Here is a 22,377-nt window from a genome sequence, read left to right as displayed (position 1 = left end):
ACAAAAAAGGTTTTCATTACTGTCTTCATTTACTCACTGGGCATAAAGCATGAGATGAATGAGTGAGAAGCACTGAGCTTCTTTAGAGCCCCACAGAGTACTTGGAGTTCTTCAAAAGACCACAGAGGACATCAGGGAAGAGAAAACAAGGCAGCATATTAGAGATATTAAAAGGTATATGTTGTCCTGGAAAAAGTTAGTGCTAAAACCCCCTATATTGACCATGCTTAAATAGAAAGGCTGGCTTGCAGCTATATTTGGTTGCTCTGTTGGCCAGCAAAGTAGTATCCCAAAGTGGAAAATTATTTGAGGCATGTTGATTATTCTGCTTATTTTATAAGGAGATAATGGGCATCATGGCTCTTAAAAGCACGGAGAGTATTTCTGGGAGTATTCTGAAAAGCCTTTCCAGTTATAATAGATAGTTCTCTGAAGGGTAAGTGACAATATTGTTGAGACATATAAATGATTATTTGAATGTTCATGCTTGCACCTTGGTGGAAACTGTGGTAATAAGGCTTAAAGATATGTTATCAAGCTCACAAATGTCATTAAAAATTATTAAAGCCAGATGTGTTACTGTGCATGACATGGGAAATGTTAGCTGTGTGAGGAGGCTGGATGTAGACCCCTACATGTCCAGCAACATGCATTCCTCCTGCAGAAACATTAGCTTCATTGTCTGATTATTGCTTTGTACTATGTGGGATGTTCAGTGAGAGGGGTTTAGCTGTGAGCTTGGCTGGTGGCAAAATCCACTGAATGGAAGAGTTTGACTTCCTCTTCTGTGTCAAAGCAGAAAATGTCAGAAATTCTTTGTAGATCCAACATGTCTTTCACAGAATTATCACCTCCATAGACATGATGCTTCACTCCAATCTGTGTAATCAATTAAAAGTTAGGTTGAACACCAAAAGAAAAGGCTTGCAGTTCCACTCTGAATGACAGCACCTTTCTGAATTGTTTGTTTGTAAATACCAGTGTCCGACATCTGGAGAATCCAAGTGTGTAGTAACGCAAGTGCAATTTAGGACAGGTCAGACAGAAGTTTAATTATCTGTGATCATAGTTAATGATGTGAAAAAGTGGGGAGCTGGAAACCATCACTGTTAGTTTTTACTTGAAAGGAATATTCTTTTAGTTACTATAAACTTCTTAGCCAGACCTCTCAAATCTTAAATATTAACAATGGGTACCACATATGACCATGTCTATAGAGCAGCAGTAGCAGAACTGCTTCTAAGTTTTCTATCAAGACATCACAACAAAGACAAGTTAAAAATTGGGTTTCTTTCATCCAGTCATCTTCAGAAAAAGGAAATACGTGTGTGTGTGTGTGTGTGTGTGTATTCCTTAATGAGTGAAAGAAAGCATTCCGGACAGGAGTGGAAGCTATTCACCCCGCTTTATTGAAAGGGAACACATTTAGTCATGTTATGGAAGTTCCCTAGAGTGGCATGGCTTGTCTCACCTCTTTACCTGACTTTCCAAGTAATTTCCTGCCCCTTGGTCAGTGGTCACCACCCTACTTATTTTTCTTAGGTTATTCTCCAACTCAGCCCTGTCTCTTTGCATTCAGACTCAAGCTATGTCCTTTAGTTTATGACACTGCCTTTCTTGACCCCCTGCATGGTGATAAGTCTTGTCCAGTCCCTCATCATTATTCTATCCAACCTCAACAAATGGAGCCTTCTCCAGCTGATATCTATCCAACATGCTGCTTGCAGAAGTCACTTACCTAGAGCAGCGCTTTTAACAATTTAATCCTCTCTTAACAACTTTCCATTGACTGTGGCCTCTCAAACTTCAAATATGAAGTTATATTCAAATATATATTCAAGTATATTCAAGTATATACTTCCAATGCCCTTCAAGAAACATTAAATTTAGTATTGAGATGTGTTCACCACCTGTAATGAGCTTCTAGAGCCATCCTCTGCTAGCTATTGATCACTTCCTTTGACACTTGGCATGTGTGTCCTGTAAAACATCTTTGTCACCACCTCATTATCCCCTTTCAAATGACTGTTTAAGCTGTTGAGTGATTAATTCAAATGTAAAAATTATTAGATGTGCTCTTAGGGAGGTCAGACTTGTTGATTCAAAGATACACTTTGGTCCTAAATGTTCGGAATCTCAATGATTTCTGAGTTTTATTTGATCTTTGTGCTGTGCGTGCTCTGTGTCATGTAAGTAGCTGGGTATACTTGTTACATTTTACTTCTGTGTATCTTGTTTCTAAAAGTGTTCTTATTTTGTATAAAACAGGTATTTAATGAGCCTTTTCTGTATTTTTCAATTAATTTATTTGCTATCTAAAGAAATAGCCTCTTCAGAATCCTCCTGCTCCTTTGACTGCTTTTGCTACTGCTCTGTCTAGGCAGCATCTTCCCATTTGACTAATACAGACCAAATTCATACATAGAAAAAAACTATTATTACTATTATTGCTGGTGCTGGATATTAGACAGCAGGCCATGATCCCAGTGACAGATAATAAAACATCAGCACATGGGCTTCTTTTTGATTACTTTCAGAATTCCCTTTCGAAACAAAGCTGTGGTAAAAATTAGAGCCTGTGCTTCCTATTAACTCATCTTACATTCACTCCCACTCTTCTGTTAAACAAATAGTGACAGAATAAAGTTACTATTGTACTTTTTGGACAATACAGCAATACTGAAATTTTAAGAGTTAGGTTTGTTTTCTTTTGGGATACCCATCTGAAATATGAATAAACAATTTCTTAAAAAATTTTGTAATTTATAGACACATATTAACAGAATCATTGAACTGGGTGTTTAAACTCTGAAAACTGCAGAGGTCTCTAGAACAATTTCTGTTTCAGGAGAAGAAAGGGTTTTTTAATATCTGTAGGCCTAACTATAGCCTATCATGAATTATAAACTGGATCACAGGCTTCTAATATTTTACTATCTGGACAGTGACCCGGAACAACTTCTTTCTGTGGCCATAAAAGTGATTGATCTTCATGGATCATTCATCCATAGAAGTACTTTCACCTAAGATGACCAGTTTCTGTAATGAGAATAATTCTGAGTTACAGATTTCTCAAGTTCACAAAGAACATATCTATTCACAAATCAATTATTTGTAACCAGTATCAGTTCCTACTGTGGCATTTATATGCTGGCATGCTAATTATAACTCACTCCTATTTTTGGTTCAGTGATCATGCTTATAATTAATTTTTATATTAGCAATTGTTCTAATTTAAATTTTAAAATTGGTAATTTTAAAATATGCATACTAGGGTTGAAATTAAGTCCTGGAAACTACATGCTTACTAGCATGTATTGTCTGAAAATTAGCATATTGTCATATTTGTTATAATGCTGGTATTTCCCCAAATGTCAAATATTTTATACATCTGACATTTAGAAACTGTGAAGGAAAGAGGAATGGTAAAATAAGTGACCATAGAGCTGATAACTGAAATGTGGCGTTATAAATCCAGGTCTGCTATAGGGCTGCTACCCTGGTCATAGATGCAGGAGCGTGTGATTAAGTATCTGAACCTGTGAAGATTTATAAGAGCCATCATTTTTCACAACAGTTGTATGAAATTAAAAAAAGGTACTTGAAGGACAGATTGAGGGCCAGGAGGAAAAGTGTGATGGACAGAGCTGGTGGTTCATCATGATTTCATTTACATGATTGAAAATCTGTAACTGCTCGATGTCACCTGTACATATTTGGGTTCAGTGCCTGACTGGTATTTAATAATCCCACAGTCCTGGTCAGGAACCCAGGGCTGGTGCAGTGATGGTGCAAACAGTGCAACTGTACAGCTACTGTACACTGGGAACACTGGGCTGCCTTGGATTACCCTCCTGGAACAGCAAATACAGGCCCTGTAAATACAACCACTGTTTCTATTGCAATAAAATGTAGGAGGAACTCCTGAGTACAGCATCTATTCAGAGACCTCTGTCCCCTTGCCTTTAAGAGGGATGAATATGCAAGGAATTCCTGAGATGAAACGGTTGCTAGAATGATGCCTGATTATGATGAAGATTCTATCCTTCAGTCTGATGGTTTGCAGTGTAATTTTATCTGCTCATTCTGCTAAAAATTGCTCACTGGGGAAATTACAACCACTAAAAGCATTTGGGGATTTCAAGCCTGGTAGAATGATTTTTCTCTCATTTTTCTCTCTCTGGCAGGGGTGGAAATACAGCACTTCTTCACAGGGTTGAGAGGAAAGGGGGGTGGGACAAAAATCATTGGAAGTGGTTCTCCTGGGAGCCTTCCCTGAGGAAAGCACCACTTCTGAATCTAAAGTAATGCTGTTCCAGTGCCTTTGTGTAAAATTAGTGCATAGTCATAGCTTAACACTGTAGCAAACTCATTCCCAGCACTGAAGAATCTAGCCTTGCTATTTGTATCTTTATTGCTTTGTTTAGCTCTATTTTTAACAGTCTTGCCACAAAGGCTGCTGTAATCCTTCTCGTTTCAGCTGTTTCCAGGAGGACAATAACCACTGCAGAAATGGCCTGACCAGAAGCTATAACAATACTCTGTCCTTATTTATGGGTAAAGTGACTGGTACATTTCTTCTTTCCATCTTTCTTCCTAAAGCTCTGTGGCACAGGGATGGTTTATAGCGCACAGAACAGGACAGAAGGCAGCTAAGTGGCCAGATGAAGGAGTAAAATGCTGACCAACTGTAACATGAGAAGTTTCTAAATTCTTGTGTGGTGGCTATTGTAGGAAAAAGTAAATATACCTGTGCTTACATCCTTGCAACTGGAAAGTTCCTGTGGCAGAAATGCTCCAAGCCATGAACTGTAAGCATTCTAGCTTAAATATTTCTTCTTCTTAGATGTTTTTAATTAATTCTATGGCTATTGGTTGTCAGCTTGATATTAGCTTGTCATTGCATTATTATTGTGTGCTGAGCAGGACAAGCTGCGAGTACAAAAGCTGTGATACTCTGAGCTGAAGATGTGTTAGATCCTGAGTGGTGCATCCAATGACAGGACCTTGAAGTCGTTTTTGCCCTTGATTGTCGTAGCACTCTTAAAATTCAGATAGGCAAGCTGCAGGAGATGACACCATTTGGGGGTTAGAATCTTTGTAATATTTTGTTAAAAGTCTTTTAGTTTCAGAGCAGCTCTTGGGGAAATTCAGTATGAAACAGGTTAAGCAGAACTACCTTCTGTAGATATAGGCCAAGTCAGTTCTCAGTGACATACTGATGCAACATTGATCTAAAACAGATTTCCAAAATGTTGGGTTGTGGTTATATCTGTTTGCTGAGTACACACAAGACAGGGAGATCTGGATCCACCATCTGGCAAACACGAGGCATGTATGCTGGTCTGAAAGTGCCCCAATTATGACTGTAATTAGCTGCTTGAAATGGGTGCTTGGAAATGTGACAAGTGTAGTAAGTAAGACAAGAAGACATAGCAAGTGCATTATTAAGCAAAGCAGTGAGTTAGAGAACACATGGTCAGCCCTGATAGTAGCTGGTGGATAATGAATAGGAAAATGTGTGATATGATGTAAAAAAAAAATAAATACAGATTATAATAGAAGCTGGAATGCACAGTTGTTAGTCTCAGACTGCTGGAGAGTTTCACCTCTCTGTCTGCATTTTGATTTCTAATTTGTCATGCTTTTGTGTACCCTTCTATAAGTGATTAATCTTATAGTCCTAATGTTAGTCTATATTTCAGAATTCAAACCTGTGGCCAGTGAAAGAGGAAAATTCTGGACTACTCAGTATCTAGACAAGAGTAGGTAAGAGACCTATTTTTGAGACAAAACTATCTAGTGACCAGTAACTGACCCAGTATATTTTCATTTATGCCTGGAATGTGTTTCCTTGATTTTTATTTTCCTGTTTGTTTTTTTTTTCTCTTTTTAAATTTTTTTTTCAGGTTTTTTTTGGTTATTTTTTTTTTTTTTTTTTTTTTTGTTGTTGTTTTGTTTATTTTGGTTTTGTTTTGTTTTGCTCCTTCTGGATATGGATATATTTAAAAAAATAGGAACATTATATAAATCACCAGTGCTCTTGTGTTGTTGTTTAACCCCAGCTGGCAAGTAAGCACCACACAGCTGGTCCCTCAATCCCCACCCTTGCCAGAAGGATGGTGGGGAGGAGAATTGAAAAGTGAGAAAACATCTGGACTGAGATAAGAATGGCTTAATAATTGAAATAAAATCAAATAATAATATTAATATTGATAACATGTAATGAAAAAGAAGATAATAAAAAAGAGATTAATAAAATCCTGGAGAGATAAGTGATGCAAATAAAAAACAATGACCAGTGCCCAGACAGTCCCTGAGCAGCAGCCTCCTTTCCAGCTAACTTTCCCTCTGGTTTGTATGCTGAGATATCCCGTTGGTCAGCTGGCGTCAGATGTCCCTGCTGTGTCCCCTCCCAGCTCCATGTGCACCCCCAGCCCAGTCACTGGTGGGGTGGGATGAGAGGCAGAAAAGGCCTTGACCCTGTGTAAGCCCTGCTCAGCAGTAACCAAAACATCCCCATGTTATTACAGCACAAATCCAAAATACAGCCCAGCACCAGCTACTGTGGAGGTAATTACCTCTACCCCAGGCCCAAACCAGCACATATTGATATAAAAGGTCAAAGCACACTTGCATCTGTTTTCAAGATACAAATGTTGTCCACTGAAACCTCCAAGGACACACCCACTGGTTTGTACTATTTCTGAGATATGTATTATTTATTTGACCTAAATATTCATGTGTGCCTTTCCATCACGTAGAAAGAGCGCACAAGATATTACAGCCAGTGTATTGACAAGCTGCCTGGAACAGCTTGTCTAAACCATAGGAACACTCTGCAATGCCTTTTTCCCCTCTTTTTTATGATTCTGTAGCTGCTATGTTGTAGTTGTGCATCCGTTCTACAGACTGACTTCTTTGGTCTTTTATTTCAGTGCTTTGACATTTCCTTGCCTGTGCACTATATAAACCCTGGTCACCAGAGTAAGCAAGGTTTGGAATACATTTATTTTAAAGAATTTTGGTTCCTCTTTAAAATTGTAGACATAGGAGCAGGCTCATTAGAAGTGAGTCAATCTGAATCGGTTTCAGAATAAATACAAATGTTGAAAACCAGCCAGGTTTGGTAAAGAAAAAGGCGTATTCCTCATTGTGTTTCTCAGCTGTACCACAGCATACAAAAACAAGTCCAGCAGAAACCAGAACTTTGCCTGAAATTCATAATTGATTACCTTGGTTATTGTCAAATAATTGTAAAAGTGAAATAAATAGAATCACTCACTATGTAAAACCCAAAACACTTTGGCTGTGGCTCAGCTTCCAAAATGTGGAATACATTTAATACTAGTTTGAATAGACCTATGGTTTGGCCACCCTTTTTCTGTCTGCTCTAAACACTTGTTTTCATTTAGCTGTACAAGATGGACTACAATTCTGCACTTAGCTTTACACTCCAAACAGTTCTACTGAAATCAGCGATAGCAGTTGACTTTGAACACAACCCACAGTATCACACTTCATTTCTTCTGGAAAAGAAATCTTGGGAAAAAACTACAGTGCAACTAGCCAAACTGATGAGAATTTTATAAGATGACTGTAACACACTTAAAACTCAACTATGCTCTTGTGGCTTCATTCTCCTTTCTATTTGGATGCTAGCTCATTTCTCCTGCCCTTGTATTACTTGAAAGCTGACATATTTCATGCCAAAGCTCCAGGAAAGGTTTGTGACAAGTAATATTTCAAGGAAATAGAAACAAAGTAAAGAAAAACAAATAAAATTATGTTTGACAAATGAACAAGATGGTTCCTTAAATCTGTATTTTTAGTTGATTAGTTGGTACAGTTTAGTCCAGAAATCCAGACTGGTTTTTGACCTCACTGCTTAATTTCCTGTTCTAGTGGATTCAAAAGAAAAAACAACTGCATGATCCATCTATGTGTTTGATGACTTGCTGCATGCAATTTTGAGTTGTTTGTAGTATTCAGCCCTGTCACTAGATTTACCATTCTCATACATACTTTTTTTTTCATATATCATTGTACCTATAAAGAATTTTCTAACAAGCTACTTTGGTCTGCATCTGTAATAGCTGTATTATAGAATTATTGATAGGTTAAACGAATCTTGTAATTTCCTTATTGCATCAAATCCATCAAAGAAGAATTTTAGAAAATGCTTATTTTATTGTCTTGTCCACTATTTTATGTTACTCAATAGTTAAGATGTGGGCTTGACTTTTGAGAAATATGAAGTCAAAAGAATGTTTTGCTGCATAATTTCTTTGTTAACAAAGTCCCTATGCACAGGAACAGAATTAGTGTCTTGTATCCTCTAGCCCTCCAGTTTCTCCATGTATATAGTTTAGGGTGAGATATTGTCTGAGTGTAATTTCGATTGGCTTACTTTAGGAAGGACCAGTCACTCTGAAAGTGATTGCTTCTCTTTTGCTTTGTGATGAGAGGAACTCAGGTTAATAATTCAGATTAAGAAACTAGAAGTTCTATGAGATGAACCTCAGTGTTTCAGCTTCTCCTCTCTGAAGCAGACATGGCAGCATTACCAAGCCTCAGGAAGCTGCCACAAGGATGCTAATAATTCTGAGATATTTATGAATCATAATTGAAGCTTATATGAATATAAATATTTATCTAATGCAAAAAAGAGAGCTTCTGTCTCCATCTGATTGGCACTTCCTTTTAGTTTTGCATTTACCAAATATATTTTTGCTACCACTTGGTATTAGAAAGATTTTGCATATAAAATATGGGAAATCTGAATTTTTACATATTTTTACAGGGTTATTTAAAAGCAAAAATGTAATGGTATGTATATTACCAAGATTTCTAAAGAATTGAGAGACCCTTAAACTGTCTTACTGCACCTTAAAAAATAAGCAGCAATCCATTTTACAGCCATCCCTGGGAAAAATTCCTCCATGAAGGGCCACAGCAAAGAGAGATTTGAGACTTTCTAAATATGGTGCAGAAGTTTTTCCATTGACTGTGGAATTTGAAGAGCATCTGCATTCTGGAGTGCCATTTCCAGCAGTAAATGTAGTGAAACATGGAGAACTTGAATGAATCATGATGATCTCATGTCACCTCACAAAAACAATAGGAAGCTGCATAATCAAAAAATGTGTTAAGCTGGAGAGAGGCACTTCAGAAAACTTTCCTAAGTTAATGTGACCTTTGTTTTTGGTTTTTTTTTTGTAACAGGCTGCATGGAAGATGACTCAATGAAATGTCCCAGTATGAGTCATTATAGGCAAAGAAAGAAAATAAGGCATGAAGTGGCACTTTGGATGGTGACATCCCAGGTGTCTCTGATGGGCTGTGTTGCTGTTCCATGTAACTATCTCTCTGTGTATGTAGGAGTGGATGTCTGGTGAAGCTGGCTGTCTGAAGCTGGTTCCTTCCCCAAGTGGATAGTACAGGCTGTGTGTAGGGGTGAATATTGGTGTGGTGTGCTTCATGGGTGAGTGCACTCCTGCATTTGCTACAGCATTGCTGGTGCTATGTCACTTAGTGTTATGTCACTCATCACTCTTTTTTTGTTCTTATTGCAGCTCAGCAACTGGTAAGTTCAGAATTAATGTGCAGCAGTAACTCCCCACGGAGCAGATATTTAAGGCCAGTATTTCAATATCAGAATCCCATAGGCACAAATTAAAACCACTCTCCTTGTGAGATTTACAGCTCTCCTTCTGATTAGCAAGAGCCAGACATTGTTTCCCGAAATGTCAGTTTTGCTGCAGCTCAGTAATGGATGTGACACTAATTAAGGAAAGCAGAGGAGACAAAAGCATTGCTGTTGTAACTCTGGCAGAGCTGCAGGCAGATATGTATTTGACTCTAGTGTTGCACTTTGGATACCTGCACAGAGTAGTACTTGCATCTGTGCCAGTAGTTTGTAGAGCAGGTTACTTTTCTTTTGCATACCTTCTTTTGTATTAGGCACCTATTGGCAGTGCAGAGGCATTTAGCTTTTTTCGCCATGGAGCAGGCTGTGTGCTTCAGGGAAAGCACATTTTATTTCACGTGCATTATCCTATGGAGCAATCTGCTCTTCTGTCTTTACAATGAGAATGAAAGATGAAAGAAGTCTGAAAAGCTAGAGTGAGAGCCCTGTGAAAAGTAACAGAAATCTCTGATACAAACAGGATGGAATATGTGAGAAAGAAAGTGTCAAAAATCTGTACGTCCTCACTAATTAAGAGGAAATGGTCTGTACTGCTGTGTTTCATGAAGGGAGAATTCTATTTCTGTATAACTGGCTACAGACTTTTTGAAACAACCAAGACTTTGAGACAAGGCCCTGACCCTCTCAGATTCTCTTGGTCTGTAGCATTGACCTGACAGCTGGAGCTGTCAAGATATAAACTGAACTTCCAAAAATGCCAGTAGCTCTGTATGAAAAATGTAAACATGGATCACAAAATTGCTATAAGGGAGAATTCAACCAGTCTTTGGAGTCTGGAGGCCCTTTGTTTTATTCTCTCTGTTTATATAATTTGAGCAGGTTCCTGATGAAGAAGCCTGAGATATCAAACCCAGAAATCAAGAAGTAGTTTTTTAACTTTAAGGTTGTTGGGATTCAGTGCCTTGGATGGGTATGTACAGAGTGCATGGATGGGGAGTTTGTTATTTTCCTGATTATACATCTTTTGTAGGATGCATTCTTGAGCTGGTAAGGGAGTAGGTAACTGGGATTTACTTGGCTGTGACAACAGCCAGTGCTGAGTGAAATGTTTGGATGGACACAGATTCTATAAAGCTGCTGTGTTTTCCTTGTTAGCCTTTTCCAACCCCTGTTCAAACAGTCAGATTGCTTTAGAATTAAGGTCAGAGTTAAGAAAAATGGTTAGTTCCTCCATAAATCAAGATGTCCAGACACAGGGAAGGAGAAATTCCTCCCTGCAAATGTAGCGTGGAGGTATAAAACAAAGAAGATATGCATAGCTTAAGCATTTTTAGGTAAAAGGGCAGGGTTACAAAAACTCCACTTGCTTACTTGGTACCTTGGCTGTGTGATGAACACATATTCTCCATCTCTCTTGACTGGGAGCGATGGAGTAAGGCAGGTTACTTTATGCATACATATTTTAGTACATATCTGTGCAAGCATATATCATGTGTGGTGTGCAAGGGACAGTCTTCTGCTTTCTAGAGAAGGAACCAAAACCTCCAGTCTTTACACACAATTCTTTGCACACCGAAGTGGTCACTGTCCCAGTCCAGCCCTGTGCAGCTGCGCAGGGTCCTGTTCTCAGCCAGCAGCCAGCCTGGGTTCAATGCCAGGTTCTCTGTAAAGAAATTGCAGAGTTAAATAAATTGCAGAGTTCACTTCAACATTACTGCAGTATTTTTCAGATGTCTTCTGGCTGGTGTCATTACTGGTTGTCACAGCATGCTTATTGCAGCATTGCAGCGAGCTGTTGCCACTACAGAGCAAAAGTAAGCCTGTCTGCTGTTCCCTACTAAGAGGACAGTGCATTACTGCTCATTTCAGAAAAGACAGAGTGCTGTTCAAATAAAATTAACCATTTCTGTCCAGCACTGTCTGTAATGGTAGAAATGGTTAATTGTACCATGAATAAAGGTTGTGAATACATAAAATGCTTGAAGAGTGGCCTTTGTTTCCTTTAGGTAAATGTGTTCAGCTGGTTCAGGTGAAAATTGTACTGAGCCAAGGTCTTGTTATTATCCCACTACTGCTAACTTAATTAATAGCTCAGTGCTGGCAAATATAATTTTGTGCCGCTTACTATAAAATGATGCAGCACAGGGCTTAGCAGTGAAGACAGTGGAAGGTATAACAGATGGATGGGGGAAAAAACACTCCAAACCAGATAAGCTGGAGAACAGGTGGTATGTGTGAGAAGGGGGGAGATGACAGTGCAGCAGGTTTTTATAAACCTGATCATTAGTTTGGCTCATGTATCTGTTTACTAGGTATGCTCATCTAGAATACATAAGAGAGCGGAGTCTGGAGGCATTTAAGGCCACAATGGCTTGGTGAGGGAGGAACCAGTTCACATATGAAAGGCAGAATCTGAGAAAGTCCTGACAGGAGGGGGAATTAAGCTTTTGAGCAGATTTTATCCTGCAAATTCTTGAGATGTATTAGGGTAGCAGTGAAAGTAATCTCTGGTTTAGCTGAACAACAGAGAAGCTGCCCTCACTCACCGAGTTGGTGAGTTGGCCTCTTGGATCTTTTTTTATTCTTTTATTGTTTTTTTATTGTTACTTGATGACACAGCTGGCAGCTTTTAGTCTTCTCTTTCAATGTTTAATTAATTACATGTGTTTCCCATGGAGATTCATTACACAGCTTGACTCTGAGTTGCTTTTCTTCAGTCCTCTCTTCCACACAGTTAGTGTTTATGTGACTTTTCCTCATAGTAATGCGTTCTGCAGGAAAGTATATCTATCTTCTCTTAACTAAATAGCAGCCCACAAGACAGAGTGATACATAGCAAAGGTAAAAAGGGAAAAGGGATCAGAAAAGGGGTTTATGAAAAAACATAAGATCCTTCTCCTATATCCAGCAGAATTGTTCCTCTTTTGTTTAAGCAACCAAGTGAAACTTCCTGAGGGGTAAGAAACAAATTATTCCCTCCAAAAATGAACTGTGAATTATTTTTGCAAATAAATTTTTTTATCTATACCATATCTGATCTTCCCGCTGCTGAAAAGGGGTTTATGAAAAAACATAAGATCCTTCTCCTATATCCAGCAGAATTGTTCCTCTTTTGTTTAAGCAACCAAGTGAAACTTCCTGAGGGGTAAGAAACAAATTATTCCCTCCAAAAATGAACTGTGAATTATTTTTGCAAATAAATTTTTTTATCTATACCATATCTGATCTTCCCGCTGCTGGGAGCAGAACGTAAGAGCCCATAAAGCAGAAACCAACCAGTTCAACTGAATGTTTATAGTCTCTTTTTTTTTGGATTACACTTGTGGTTTGTTTAGCCATTCTCTAACAGTAAAAGAAAAAGGTGAGAATTTTGCTGATTCATACTTTCAGATCTGCAGGTTTTAAGAATACAGCTCTTGACATCTTGCAGAATAACATAAAACGGTGCTAATGATGAGACTGCTGCTCTACTCACAGGCAGCAGTAACAAATGCAGGGGCAAAGCCTGCAACCTCAAATATTTGAAATCATGACTTGTACATCTAAAGTTTGTGAGAACAGCCTTCATAATACAAGGTACTTTCTAGTTTATTTAGTAATAAATTGTGGTTGGCTTATTTTTCTGCTGTCTTTCAGCCTTTAGGATTCCCACAAACTTGCAGCCCACATTGGTAACTAATGCTCTGTGTTTTCCACATACAACAGGGAAGCTAGAAATGCTGAAATTATGTCTCCATTGAAGTCTGTAAATGTGTCTAGCTACTTAAATATTTTACTATCACTTTTTTCCCATGGTAGACATATGACCAAGAATTCTGAGCGCAAATGCCATTCTTTTAAAGGTGATGAACACCAAAGGCTGAGAGATTGAGACCATCCTGCTCTTCCTTTTTCTTATTAGCTACTGTTGTCTCTGTAAGCTGTGTGATGCAGAGGACTGTCTTCATCTATACTGCACTGTGTACAATACAATGCCACTGGGATATAAATAGTAAACAATGATGATAAACAAATTCAGATGACTAAATAGCTGCCTCTACCTTTGTTGCTTTGAGAATTTGAGATCTTGTCTTTAGCAGGGGAATAAGGTAGACGTGTACAAATTGAAGCCTTTTTTCTTCTTTTTTTGAAATTAAGCTTTGTACCTTATGTTTGAAAGATATTGTGGTTATGAAGACCCCAAGAGAAATTAAATTGTGCATGGTTTAATTTGAAAAGTTGCTTCTTTATGCATCCAGAGTCCTAGTGCCAATTCCAGAAGTTTTGTTGGTGTTTGGGGAGGGAATGCAAACAAGCAGAAATATCCGATTTATATTTTAAGAAACCCAGGAGATAAAATGGGAGAAAAAAAAGAAAACAACATGAATCTCAGGTATACAGAGGATCCATGAGCTGCTACAGAAAACCACCTATTTAAAGTCATCATAATTTATAAATAATCCAGGAAATTCTGGAGCGTGTGTGTTTCCCTGTCTATTGTTCCCATGGGACTTTGCTTGGTTTGATCTATGCTGTTTTATATACTCAACTTGAGTGAGAAAAGAGTGCCAGTTTTTCTGTTGAAATACATGTGGCCTGCCAGCAATCAAACCCCAGCATTTTTAAGAATAAAGGACATTTTAATTTGTGAAAGGTATGTCTCAAGCACTGAAAACATGGCAGTGAAAAAACTCCGATGCTTTAATCAAAAAAGCTAAATAATAAAGGCAAAATGCTGGACCTTGAGCTGGATGTCATTTGGTGCAGATTTGTTGAACCCTCCTGCTGGTTGCCAGGATAGAGATGTGATGCATGTTTCTGTTTACGTCTCTGGTTTTATTTGGATCTCTTTATTTTTTTTCCTCTGGGGAAGTTGTTCTTTGACCCAATCATTTTTACAATGCAAGCAAATATCTGCAGTAGCTATTTTCTCGCTGAAACAATTTATTTTCTTATTATTGCAAACATTAACTAGGCTCAAATGGGAACTGTAAAAAGGTAATACTGTAAGCTTTGAAATAAGCTGATTTGAAACTCTGAGTAGTTGTAGGATGCCTTTGGTGTAAAAAGAGGTATAGCGGTAAAATATTTTTGAAATTCAGTCTTGAAGTTAGTTCACAGGTTGCTCTCAGAGAAGGCACTTTGCTGAAATCTCTTTTCAGTGTGCTTCTAAATTTCCTATTGTACTGTACCAGCCTTCAGAGAAAAAGAAGAAAACAGAAAGAGAACAAAGAGGTTTTGTTTTTCTCTCTTCCTAATATCTTTATGCTTTTGTAGGGAGTGAGGTGAGGATCCAGCTTGGCATGACACCTTTTTCCTTTTTTTTGAGTAAATGCCCTCAGAACCACAATCACACTATCAGCTGTTATCTTCCATCCTCTCTGAACCCTCGTTTTCCTTGCTCCACAGCATCTGCATAATTTCTCTCTATGCCCTCTTCTTCCCTACCTCTGCCCAACCGCTAGTTCATAGCCAGTGTTTTCTTCCCACTCCATGGTGCTTCCCTGGGCCCTCTGCCAGACCCATGCCTGTGTATACACCCTGCCAGGCTGTCCTTCAAACAGGAGCGAAGTAGGAAATTATAGAAACAAGCTTCCAGCCATCCACAGCCTGTGTCTGCACAGGCCTGTCAAATCAGCCACCAAAATACTACAGGCAGCACAGGCAGGATGAAAGTGGGAAAGAAATGACCTCCTATCAGCTGATGTGCTGCAACTGTGCACACAGTCTGTGGCAGAAGCAAATCACAGCCACAAGTCTTTCCTTGCAGACATTGAATAGCATCAGTGCAGATAGCCATTGCAGGGTAGCTGACATAAAGTGACTTGTCACTGCCTGGTAACTTGTCTCTGTGCCTGGGGCTTCTCATTTTTGGCCATGTTGCTAAGGTACATTCAAGTTAGCCATGGTAGGAGAGTGATGTTTGTATCTGAAAACATGTCCTGAAAACACAGTGTCTCAGAGAACTGCAGACTCAAAGACTCAAAGGAAAAGTGTCGATAAAATGGTGATTAAAATCATAATTGCCAATTAATTATCAGTTTTCAAATGACGCTAACTTTCCCTCTATCAGGTCATCTTGTTTTCTTGTTTTCTAGCAGTGGGAGAGTCTTACTGACCAAGACCATGTGCTGCCCAGAGGAGAGAAGAGGATAAGCAAGCCTGGGGCCAGCATGATTGTCCCCTGCTCAATGGCTCTGAACTGATGGATGGGTCTCTCCTCCTCACAGGACAGATGGACAGCTCTCAGAATCTCTGCTGGTAACCACTGCATAAATGTACTGGTCTGATCCTGCTGCACAGGGAGCATGTGGGGTATCGGTCCTGGTACAGGAAACTGTACAGGACAAGGCAGACAAGAGGGACTGATGTGATATTGCTCTGTGTGTAACTTGCTGTCTTTTGTGCTCTATGTGCTACCTGTTTGGACATGGACTAGTCTTTGCAAATCTTCATTCTTAGAAGCAACCAAATGACAAAACCCCAAAATGTTTATAACCCTGTTTGTGTCTAGATTGTACCTGCACAAAACAATTGTTTGGGCAGTTGGAATGCTTCAGTGCCAAAACAGAAACAGCAAAACAGCAGGAAACAGATGTGGGCTGAGAAGATTGTCAGACCTACTGTTACTGGAGACGTTTCTGTTCTGTATTGCTGATTTCCTTTTTGAGATTCAAAGTTCAAGCCAGGTCACTCATGGTTTTTTGCACCTCTGGTCTTCACTGTGTATGTATCCTTCAGCCAAAGATTTCAGTCCTCCAAGTTCTACTGCATTTTATAGTGAGAAAGTGAGCCCTTGCAATGGTTTCCTCAGTTTTCATGATATTTTGTATGCCTATGTGCTTCAATCTCACAATCTTGTCTCCATCTTAATTTTTTGAAATTTTTCACCTCAGATAATTTATGAAACTTTCAGTCTCTGTAGAAAACTTGAAGGGGACTGATTTCTAGTTTCAAAGATATTGCTGAAGTCTTCTGTGACTACCTTGGCACTCAGAACTCAACAGCAGCTCGCTACAGTAAAACACCTGAAGGCCTGATCTTTCCCTCTGAGTATTGAACTTACATTAGAAATCCCAAAGAGCCTTACTAAACCTGTTTTCAAGTCCTGCCAGAAGCATTAACTTGCTGCTCATCTCCTGAACCCAGCAGAGCAGGCTGGTGCCCACAGGCAATATGCCAGTGATATTTTAGTGCAATTGCCCCTTTAGCATGCTTTGGTTCACATCAAAAATTGGTCTTGGAGCACACAGGTTGAATTCCCTTCAAATTTAACCAAATCAAAGATGCCCTTCAGGAGCATCCTGTGCAATGCTGCTGCTTGTGGGGTGTAGGTGGCTTGTGCAGGTGGCATGGGGCTGTTTCACTCAGTGAAGGCATTCCTTTTTCTCCTCAGTATGCCAACTGCAGGTATCACTTTATTGTCTTCATAGCCACTAAAAAGCCTTTCTAGAGCTTTGGAACATATTTATTTTCAAGTTATAACCACAAAAACAAAGGTTTAGGGAAGTAGCTTACCTGTTAAAGTCTTAACTGAGAATTCTGCTTCATAATTTTTAGTGCAAGTATCCCATTCACTGACAGCTTAAGAGATGAGGAAATACAAATAGCTCTGTGATTTTGGAGGAGCTTTGCCATTGGTACTGCTAAGGTACTATAGTTTTTTTTCAGGCTCTGGTCTGAGTGGAGCTCTTTAGAGGCTTAAGTAGTTGATTCAGAGCTCATGATAAAAGAATCTTTAGCATCAGAGGTGGGGACAAACCTGTGGGAAAAATCAAGGAAATAAAGGATGTTCTTTAAGATATAGACTGGATAATGGTCTACCTGAAGATATCCCAAAATCAGCTCTGTTGCATAAATTCTATGAAGTACACCTTCAAGCTGTATTATTCAGTCTTGTTAGCTTTAGTTAGTTCCCTTGCTCATACCTGGTGAGCTAATTTGTTCTTTTCCCAGTGTCCCAATTAATTTTTTTCAGTCACCTGGATATTCTGCAGTTATTTCCAAAAGCTGGCAATAATGTTTGCTGCATTTAATCTTTCACCTTCTTAGTTGTCTATATTGATATTACTTTGACATCTTTCTTGTTGTACAGCATACTTTACTTTGATGTGCTTTGACACAATTTTGTGTTTTCCTGAAAGTATCAGGTGCTTCCCATGGATTACAATTGTTGTTGTTTTGAAGTTGAGTTTATGACATGACACAGCTGTTGTGACAATACTGTCTTCTCAAAAGGCAGGTAAATGAAGGTGGCTTCAGCTAAACAAACATCCACAGCTGCTGTAGTCTCCATTTAAAAGCCAGTCTTTGTTCAGTATGTACCACAGACAGCAACTATTTCTTGTCATATGCTGTAGAAATGAGCATCGTTTTGTGATTACTGATAGCAAAATCCAAGATTTTCAAGCCTGAGTGTCATGTACCAGGGTTGATTTTTTAAAATGGGATATCACCATGCTCACAGACAAGTTGAAATCAGTTGGGTGTGATATATAGACACCATAATGTTTCCAGATCTGCCTTGGAGACATTTTGCTGCAGTGCAGCTATTAGAGTCTGGAGTCTTAGTTCACACAGAAGCTCGCCTGGTGCTGTTTTATAGATGTATTCAGTCAGCTTTTGCAAGAGTTATTCTAGCAAGCTCTTACATGCAGGCTCTGTTGGAAGCCCAGGAGTGATCCCACAGACACCTACAAGGCAATTCACAAATTTAAAGCTATTCGGTCTTAAGTACCTTTGTGGAGTGAAGCCTGAAATCACTTTGATAACATCTAACATCTATCATTTATTATAAATGTAATCTGCCTTTACTGGTGATTTATATACCAAAGAAATATCCTTTTAGAAGTCATTTTTAAGGCCAAAAGTTTGTTTGTCTCATTCATAGTTTTCCCCTCAGAGATCCCCAACTGCACTAAGTTTGGGAGAATAATTTCTTCTTTGCTAGGAGTCACTGGATAAAATGGTACTCCTTATACATGCAGTGGTTATGCAAGAGTTAATACAGGCTAGATGCTGCCAGAAGTCCCTCTGGGCTCTAAAATCTATTAAGCTATAGGAAAATTTACAAATGGAACAATTTATGGAGTGAGAATCTGTCTATTGTGCTTGAGGAATGAAACTGCATCATTCATTCTGATAGAGCTCGTGTTTTCACAGTGTCTGCGCGCGTATTACAAGGGAGCAAGAATAAATTAGTGAAGACTGATGAGTGTTAATGTACTATTACACAGGCTATCTGTAATCAAAAGTCTTCTCTAAATTTCATGCTGTTTTATAATAGATTCCTTCTGCAACAAGTGCAGCATTGTGGAATATTCAAATCCAAAGGTAATAATAACAACATATAGTGGATTGGACAGGATGGGCATTGAGAAACAGGAGTAATTTGCAGCACTAGTAAAGATTTAGGCAATTGCAGTAGCTTACAGTGCTGCAGGTTGGGTTCCTCATAACAAGCCATTCTTGCAGCTGTTCTCAAGGCTCTGCTTACAGTGAGAGACTTTTAAATTTTAAAAAAGGAGGGCAAGATGCGTTATGAATAGGTATGATTTCATCCCATTAGTTTTAATGAAATCTGATAAAGCTGGAGTCCTTGAACATTGACAGCCAAGCTACTGCCAGGGTCCTTAGTGCAGTAACCGGCCCTGATGGCCTTGCTTGACCTCCTCTAGGACCTCCTCTAGAACCTCCCTCTGTCCTGCCCATGGGCCAGGGCCCCATTCCAGCCCCTGCCCTGGCCATGCAGCAGCAGTGCAGGTCTCCAGCTCTCCCCAGCCTGGGCCATCCCAGGGCAGTTTTGACCCTGGGTGCCTCTGTGGAGCGTGGTCCTGTCCTGCAGGACCTGCCCCATCATGATAAAACCGCTGGATAACTGGGTGCTTGGTTGACCCTGCTGCCCTCCAAAGTTTTCACTGTTTTCCTGCATGAGCAACTGCCCACATCAACTATTTCCAACACCACAGAACTAGATGATTAAAAGGAAAAATGATCCCAGTTGTTTCATCTGCTCAGTCTCATGTTACCTGAGCAGCCAGTCCATTTCAAAAGATCCATTTCCAGGTCTCCTCTAAACACAGGTCTGTATTAGGCAAAATTTGGCTTTCACAGTGAGGGAAGGAGGCAGGTCCCTTGTCAGAGGGCTTAACCTAGTCTAGGATGCCTTTGGAGTTCTCTTTCCTTCTCCTTGGACTGTAGGTTTTCAGCCTCTTCCTTTAACTCTCAACAGCTAGATCTGGGGAATACATCTCTGGCATTAGCCTCCATGTAGTTTTACCAGCAGTTTCTGTGCACTGATTTGCTACAAAAGGCCTCACTGGCATTTTCTGCCTAGGGATTTGGTCATCTTCCTAAAAAATGGCAGTTTCTAAATTGATGCCAAATAAACAGCATTAAATACTTCCTTAAGAATTCATTTCAAGTTGCTGCTGTGACTACAGAGACAGCTTTTGTTATCCCAAAGAGGGAGAAGGATCCACACAAATGTGGATTGGGAAGGACCTGGGAGGGAGAAAGAGACTTTTCTTTCTATTGTCTATGCTATGAAATGTGCTTGCTGCATGGATCTGAACTGTATTAATCCAGATTAGGAGGTAAAATAAGTGCCAATGTAAACTGTTTGTGAATAAAAGAGATTTGCAAGGAGGGGATTGCGGAGAGGAACCCATGAGAAGTTATCTATGTATCATCCTGTAGGAATTTTGTTCATTCTACTTAACCACTGTTGACTAGTTGCTCCTTCTGTTAAAATTTTTCCCTCCTGCCAGGATCTTTCCCTTCTGCTCACCAGCTCCTCATTCATTGGCAATCATTTACTTGGAGTCTTCCACTTAGATTATCTCCCTCATTGTCCCACTGTAGTGCTGATCCAGACTTCATCTGGGTCAATGGGAGTGTTGCCACTAACTTGGGGAGGTTTGAGTCAGGCCCAGATATCTCCCTGTCAGCATGGACCACACGCTGGCTGCTGTGCTGCTCTAGGAGCTGGTGCAGTGCTCTAGGTGTGAGCCAGAACTGTGGATTTATTTCCACCCAGAGCCTTACACATAGGCAAGCGTGGTGAGAAATGAGGTTCCTAGGTTTTGCAAACCTTATCTATATCTAGACAGCCCTTTAGCAGGTGCTGAGGTCCTGATCTGAAGGATCAGGAAAGAAAAAAAAGGAAGGATTCTGGTGGAATGGCAAGGACTTGCAAGGCCTCAGTTGTTCCATGGTGGAAAATTATGAGAATGGAATAAAGAAATATATGAGGGGTAAAAAAGTTAGTTTAATCCCTACAAAATTGCCTCATGCCATTTTAAGTATGTTGAGAAAAATGAATTTGGCTCTTTAAATGCTAGACTAATTTTTCTCTCCTTGCTTTCTTGGTGTTGCCCCTGGACTGTCGCTGTATCTTCCTCAGAGTGGATAGCAAGCAGCTCTAGGTGGCACCTGAGACATGGGAAGTGGCATCATGGGGGACTTGCCAAATGCCAGAAGCCCTCTGCAGTGTGAATGCCAAACCACATCTCAGGGGTCTCTGCACGTGGGCCTTTATTCCACTCTAGAGAGCTTCCTAGACAATTTTTTCTTTCGTGAAATGAGTATCTGCTACTTTGACTTTCTTGGGTTGTGCTCAAAAGATTTTGGCATCATTCAAACTGAAATTGGAAAGTAGACAGATCCTGCTTAGCATTCAGCCTAGAAATAGATGTATGTGGGGAAATCTGACACAAGGGTTCCAGTGGCTTTCATTTGCTAATGCCTTCACCCAGTGCCTACCATGCTAAGCTGCTTCCCCTCCATCTCCCACACTATTGTAAATTAAGTGATGCAGTCTTGATTTTGCTGTCAGATATTGCTACCACAAGCTTTTGAAGCCTGGTGGGTCTCTGGTGACTTTGGAAATCTGCCGGTGCTGGATGCAATGAGCAAGCATAAAAACCTGTTCTGTAAAGTGAATGGAAATCACCGATCCTCGCTGAAGGAGTTTTTATCCCTGGTGCCATGAGGCTTTGAACAACACTTGGGAGGTTGGCAGAAGGGTGACAGGTAACCACAAGGAACCCACATTAAGCAAATGGAACTAGAAATCATCTGGATGTAGTCTTGGTGCTGAGGAAGGTGGCTCCAAACCAGTGGGGCCACTTACCTGCCACTTGGATCCATTTGCCACTTCCCTGAAGTCCCTGCAGCAAAGTTAGTGTTTCTTTGCCTGTTACAGGGGACAGTGATATTAGAGAGTATTAGAGGTACCCAGCACCGAAATCGTTCTCCTGGGCTATTATTAAGAACAATCACTTTGGAAAGGCTGTCTACCACTGAAATGGCTGCTGAGGGAAGAAAAATGTTTGACGTGAGAGCTGAAAGTTTTTGTGTGTGCCTCTCTCTCTCGTACCATCAGGTACTGGGAGAGACAAGGAGAGGAATCATTCCCATGGGGGCTGTTCAGATAACAAGAAAAGGGACACTCAAGAGCAGCATTATTTTTTTCTGCTCTATGACAGTCTTGGGTGAGGTGATCTGGCATTATACAAGTTCATACAGCATTTTTGTGGATTTTCTGGTGCTGTGATTCTTTTTCTGGGCAGATAATTATCTTCTGTCCCAGAGAAAGCTATTGAGGACGTACCTGCCATGAGAACAAGCTATTGCTACAGGAACCCAGCCACCCCTGTGGGCTGGTGGCAGCATAGTAACAAAGCTGTGTGTTTAAATTATACAGAGGTGGTTAATGAGTTTTCACCTTGTCAGGAGAGCAGTCCAAG

Source organism: Geospiza fortis, unplaced genomic scaffold (assembly GCF_000277835.1).
Source record: "Geospiza fortis unplaced genomic scaffold, GeoFor_1.0 scaffold16, whole genome shotgun sequence".
Classification (NCBI taxonomy): domain Eukaryota; kingdom Metazoa; phylum Chordata; class Aves; order Passeriformes; family Thraupidae; genus Geospiza; species Geospiza fortis.
The sequence above is the reverse complement of the archived record's forward strand: the minus strand, read 5'-3'. Positions refer to the sequence as shown.